We start from the raw sequence: 7,009 nt of genomic DNA, 5'->3' as shown, positions 1-7,009 counted from the left end.
TTGTTATAATTTGTTGTAAAGTGCTACAAACAAAGTGATCCTGATTCGTTCATGTGCTGACATGAGGAGCGGGATTGTCCTATGCAATGAGTTTGCATAAGATTGGATCAAGAATTAAGTCACTCGTACTTGACAACGTTTTTTACTGTTTAAGACTGATTATTTCAAAGCGATGACCTAGGTAACTTGACCTTAATTTTGAGCTAACTATGAACTCCTGTTTATTCGGGATTATGCTTAGATTTGCATAGGTGAGGGTTGGTTCAACAGCGTCGGCTCAATAAGCCTCCTATTTCAAGGATAAGACCTGGTAGATTTCTGGAGACATAGGGTGCAAGACGAAATTCACTCCTACCCGCTTTTAGGGATAATAGAGAGGTTGTTCCCTTAAGTGCTGACTCCGGTCTTGAACAAGGAGCCCCACCCTCCCATTGGCCCAAGAGAGACTCGGTTTAGTGACTAGATCACAAATTGAATATTCATTAGAGGATCCATGGGACTTAAAGAGCAAGATGTAATCTCGGGGATAAAACAACTTTTGACTCAGTTGTTATTACGAACAACCTGTGAAGGGTTAACTTACTAATTATGGTTATATCAAGTGGATATAATATATCTATAGTGAGGGGAGTACAACTACTGGGCTTTAGTGGAATGACCCAGTAGTTAAGAATGGTGGAATTATATTAAAGAGTTTAGTCGGTTAATCACTGATCGTTGGAGCCCATGATCTGTAGGTTCTATGAGGTCCCCCTACTAGCTCATATCAGACTAAACCTTAGAACAGTCTGAAGAACGAATTTGAAGCGTTCAAATTCAGTTGTTGGAGCAAAGCGGTAAATATATACGATATATTTAACCTAATGTTTAATTGTGAATTAAACATAAAGAGAGAGAAAATAGGAAATACTTAAATAAGGTTTAAATATCAAGCTTATGAATAGGGATTCATATTCATTGGATTTTTATTGGATTTAATACTAAATTAAAATTTTCAATTAATTATTTAATATTAATTTAATCTTAAAATTAATTATTAGGATTAATTTTGAAATTAAATGGAATTGGTCAAAATTGGATTAAAAGTCAAATTTGTTGACTAGGTCAAAATTGTAATGAAAGTCAACATATTGACTTTTGACTTTGAAAGTCAAAGAGTCAAATTTGTTGACTTTAGACTTTGAGAGTCAAACTTTGACCAAGTTAGTAGAATTTTTCAACATTTGCGAGTGAGAAATGCCAACTTTTGTAGGCTAAATATTGTCTTCATTTGAAGACACTTGTCCCATTAAATCCCACTTTGAGTTAGTGGATTTTTTAGTGTCAAATTCTCATCAAACTAAAAGTTGCATCTTTTGCATGTAATGGCCTTTAAAAGGAAGAATTTCTTGTTTGTTTAGAACTCTTGGTCAAAGTGGAAATTTATGAGAATTATGTGATAATCTCATAAATGTTTTCTCTCAAATACTTAGCTTTTTCCTCTCCAAATTAGTCACCCACCGGTTTCCACCATCCCGTTCTAAGGCTAGAGAATAGACAGGAAGATTCTCGTGGTGGTCTACGAACCGTTCATGAGAAGATTGGAGATAATTTGGAGAAGACTGGAGACTACAAAGGTTGTATTTTTTCTTCCCCTTTTTATTTGTTATAATTGCATGCTTGTCCTTTGTAATTAACCCAATTAGAGTACTTTAGATCTGTTTTTCTTCCAATGCGCACATGTTCGATCCATCATCCATATGCTTATTGACCTACCGTATTTGTTTGTCGATATCGATAACGTTAACACAAAACTTTATTCGGAAATAGGTTAGGCGTTATCGTTGTATGGTTGTATATTTGATTCCCAGATTCACTCGGTATCAATAACAATATAGATTACATTAGAAACGTTTTGATTATCTTCAATCACCCTGTGTGTTGCATGCATATGTTATTTTCAGTTCCTTATATTTGGCGTAGTATTTTCCCACACTAGATTCTAATGGCAACCTTATATAAAAAAACAAAAAATTGAAAATAAAGGAGGGACGAAATTTGAATTCATAAAAAAAAAAGTTAGAAATATAAGTTAGAGGATACAAAATGATAGGGTTAAGGTTTGATATTTACCACATAAAAAAAACTAACAAAATGTAAACAAACACCAAACACCCCCACCCAACCACAAGACGAAGAAAACATCTTAGTTAGAGTCACCAGATATGAGCACCATTGACATTTGGGGTTCTTCTTTTGAACCTTTGTGTCCTTGGTCCTTTGCCGGCACACCACTTGTTCCCCCAATTTCTTCACCTTCCCTTTTCAGTCTGAAGTATTAGGATCTACTAGCATGCAACGAAAGCAAACAAAATCAATAAGCACTCTAATTACATTTAATTTGAGTTTTAAAAGCATGTTTAAACAAAAATTTAAGAAGAGGGTTTCTTAACAACATACTTTTGATGAATTCTCCCAATTCCAAGCTGCTCTCATAAGATTCCAGCTCCAATTCAACAGTGAACCACCAAGAGATCTTCTCTACTATTCTCAGCCTTGAATTTGAGTGGTGGAACTCCAATTAGAGTAAACTTGTGAAGGGAAAAATTGGTTTTTTTCAAGAAGAAGAACACTGCAACAAGAACTTTTCCAGCTACAAAAACTCTTATCCCATCTACAAATTGAAGAGGTTTCATATTTAATTCACATGCAAGCACTAAGGTTCAACGACATTGACACTTCAATCATCTGAAATTCAGTGGACAAGGTGTGTAATTGAAGAGGAAACACCTCATACTTCACAAAAGTGGGGTGTTTCCACTTTTTATTTTAAAAAATCCATTTTCCATTTTATTTGTTTTTAATTTCAATTAATTCAAAATTAATTAAAATCAAAATCAAAATTTCAAATTATGAAATTTGAAATAAAATGAGAAATTAATTTAATTTTAATTAATTCAGGGTTGTTTTTAAATATAGAAAAATGAACCAAAATATTTACAAAATATAGCAAAATTTCAGAACTATCAATGATAGATGCTGATAGAATTGATAGAATTCTATCAATGTCTATCAGTGACATTGATATACTAGACATTGATAGACACTAATAGAAGTCTATCATAGTCTATCAACATCTATTATTGATAGCTTTAAAATTTTGCTATATCTTATAAATATTTTCAATAGTTTTACCATTTGAAATAATTTCTCATTAATTAAACATATTTAATTAATTAAATAATAATTTAATTAACATTAAACTAATCACACACCTAATTTAAAACATGAATCCTATTCATGTAACTAATATTTAAATCGATATTTAAATATTATAAACTCTCCAATTTCGTTTAATTTCGATAAATTAAACATTGATTAATTATATCAAATATAATTGTATAAACCTTAATTTGAATTTTAACTATTCAAATTCAAACCCTAATTTTAATTTCAACATTTCAAATTGAAATTCAATTTGAACAATTCAAATTGAAATTCAATTTGAACAATTCAAATTGATATCATTCAAAATTCACTCAAATTATTAATTCAAGGTGTTCATATTTACGAGTTAGTAGAGGGACCTAATGGACCTACAAATCATGAGCTCCAATGATTTAAGATTAATTGGCTAAAACTCTTTAGATCAAATGAATCGGTATTCATTAACTATCAATTCACACCACTATAGCTCGATAGTTGCACTCTCCTCACTATAGATATATTTGTGTCCACTTGATTTAACCATAATCAATAAGTTGACCCTTCACAGGTTGTTCGTAATAACGGCTTGGTCAATATGCTGTTTTACCTCCGATATTACATCTTGCTCCTTAAAGTCCATTGATTCTCTAATGAACAATTAGTTTGTGATCCAATCACTAAACCGAATCTCTCTTGGGCCAATGAGAGGGTGAGACCCCTTGTTCAAGACTTGGATTCAGTATTTAAAAGAATAATCTTTCTCCTATCCCTAAAACGGGTAGGTGTGAATTCCTTCTTGCACCCTATGTCTTCAGCTATCTACCCAGTCTTACCCGTGAAATGGGAGGCTTATTGAGCCAGTACTGTTGAGCCAACCCTCACCTACGCAAATCTAAGGATAATCCCGAATAAACAGGAGTTCATAGTTAGCTTAGAATTAAGATCGAGTTACCTAGGTCATCTAAGCGAAATAGTCAGTCTTAAACAATAAACAACGTTATAAAGTAAGAGTGACTTATTTCTTGGTCCAATCTTACACAAACTCATCGTATAGGATGCCTCCACTCCTCATGTCAATATATGAACGAATCAGGATCACTTCGTTTGTAGCACTTTACAAACAAATTGTAATAACTACAGAGTGGGTCGCATCCAATAGTGTTACCAGAATAAGTCAACCAACCTTATTCGTATACTATAGATCATTTTGACTATTTACTCAAACCTAATCCACTTTTATGTCTCCACATAAAGTTCAAGTATTCATATAATAGCCATGGATCTTAGTTTATTGGATTTAGACTTTATAAGTGCAATTTATAGGTTTAATAACAACTTTATTGAAGTAATATTGAATAACATCTTTATTGATAATAGAATATGTTTAACTTACAAACTACGAGTTTTAGGACATACAACCCAACATGAAGGGCAATTGACCAAGACCAAGGATGCCTCGTGAGGGGATGGTTGGTTCACACTAGGTTGTGAACCAACCAAATGAACTTGGAGTCAGAGTTGGTGCAGGATTTGGGGGAGACGGTCCTTTTGTGGTGCTTGCCTACCCTTCTACTAATGTCGGTTAGCCTGTCGATTCATCGGCTTCAGTGGAGGGCTTGTATATTATGTTAGATTTCATTCAGCCAGAGGAATCTTGTATCGAGGTTGTGCCATGTTTTATTTGGAAGTTTTTTTCATGAAAAATTAGTTAGCAAACGAGGTAATTCACATGATTCTATTCATTTACCATAAACCCCGAACCCTAATTTCCTTACTTAGGTGCAATAATTAGTAAGTAATTAACATGTTGAGCACGATTAAGAAAAAGTTATAATAAGTTGGTAGAAAAAGCATGATGAGGGAAAATAAAGGGAAATGTTCAAAGTATTGAGACCATTAGTAAGGGGAAAATTGGCTAATTATGGAAGCCAAAATGGGCCATTCGTTGGGGGAGTTAATGCGTAGGTGCATAAGGCCTTGTGGATGGAAGCCATGCTCTATGGAGGTTAGTAGAGTGCATGATAGGCATGGAGGAAGATGAGGAGTTTTTTAGACTAAGTGCTTGGCCTTAATAAGCAAAAATTTTCCTAAGTGAAGAACTATGTGTTGAAGCCATTATGTGTTTGAACTATGGAGTGTTGGGTGTGTTGTAGCCAAGATTTATAAAGATCAGTTGTATTGGGATTAATGCCCTAAATCTTGTAGGGTTCTATAGTTTGTAAACATTGTATGAACAAACTCATTTTGTATTGAATAAAGTATATGATATTTTATTCATTGTCTACAAAATATGTGATATGTTAGTTGCATTAACCACAAACCAATAAACTAACATCTGAGGTTACCATTGTAACTTAAACATGTATGTGGAGACAAACGGGTGGATCATGTTTAAGTGATAAACTAAATGGTCTGTAGTAGATGGATAAGGTTAGGTACCTTATCCTGGTGACACTACGAGTGTGGCCCGCTTTGTAGGTGTTACAATTGTTGTAAAGTGCTACAAATGATTTGATCCTGATCATTCATGTATTAGACATGCGAACGGGGATATTCTATACAAAGGAGTTTGTATAAGACCGGACCATGAAACGTTTAGTCTCATTATATAACGTCGTTCATAATAGAGACTTACATTTCACCAGGATGACCATAGGTAACATGACCCGAATCCTGAGTGAGTTGTGAACTCCAACCTATGAAGGCGGTAATTTGATTTGTATGGGTGAGAGTGGCCAGATCGCCAACTCAATAAGCCTACCATTTTGGGGATTCGTCTGATTAGGAGCTAGGAACACAACTACACAAGATGAAATTCACTCCTTTCTCGAAGTAGGGGTTACTCTATTTAGGGCTAATTTTGGGTCTTGAACAATGTGGCGCCACACTTTCTCCTGCCCCAAGAGGGGTTTAGTCATAGTAGAACTATGATCTATTGTTCATTAGAGGGATTTGTTTTCAAATTTTCGCTCGGTGGACAGTTTGTGCAGAAAAATTGGGCCCTGGGGCAGCCCCGTCGGGACAGGAGACGTTTGGGACATCAAATGAGTTTCGTTCCAAAAATCGTCTGGCGCATGACTTTTTCTCATCGTTTTGAACCCCTAGGTCCGTTTTTAAATCTTCCCCCGATAGAAAGTTTGTGAACAAAAATTGGGCCCTGGAAAGCCTCATTGGGCCTGGGAGCCGTTTGGGGCACCAAATGAGCCCTGTTCCCGAAATTTTTTGACGCACGACTTTTTCTCTTCATTCTAAATCTCTAGGTTCATTTTGAAATTTCCACTCGATAGAACGTTTGCGCATAAAAATTTGGCCCCGAGGCAGCCCCACCATGCCCGGAAGCCATTTGGGACAACAAATAAGCTCCATTCAAAAAACCGTCTAGCGTATAGCTTTTTCTCATCGTTCTGAACCCCCGGGTTCGTTTTCAAATTTTCACCTGGCGGAAAGTTCGCGCACAAAAATTGGGCCCTAAGGCAGCTCTTCCGGGCTCGGGAGCTGTTTTGGGAACCAAATGAGCTCCATTCTCAAAATCGTCTGGCGCACGACTTTTTCTCATCATTCTAAACCCTTGGGTCTATTTTCAAATTTTCGCCCGATGGAAAGCTCGTGTACAAAATGAGTTTGGTTCCCAAAATCGTCTGGCACACGACTTTTTCTCATTGTTCTGAACTACTGGGTCTACTTTCAAATTTTCGCCCAGCAGAAAGTTCACGCACAAAAATAGGTGCCCGGGGTAGCCCTGTCGAGCCCAGGAGTCGTTTGGGGCACCAAATGAGCTTCGTTCCCAAAACCATATGCCGCTCGACTTTTTCTCATTGTTTTG

Source organism: Benincasa hispida, chromosome 5 (assembly GCF_027475165.1).
Source record: "Benincasa hispida cultivar pf3 chromosome 5, pf3_genome.v1.1, whole genome shotgun sequence".
NCBI classification, from domain to species: Eukaryota; Viridiplantae; Streptophyta; class Magnoliopsida; order Cucurbitales; family Cucurbitaceae; genus Benincasa; species Benincasa hispida.
This window is presented reverse-complemented; position numbering follows the sequence as displayed.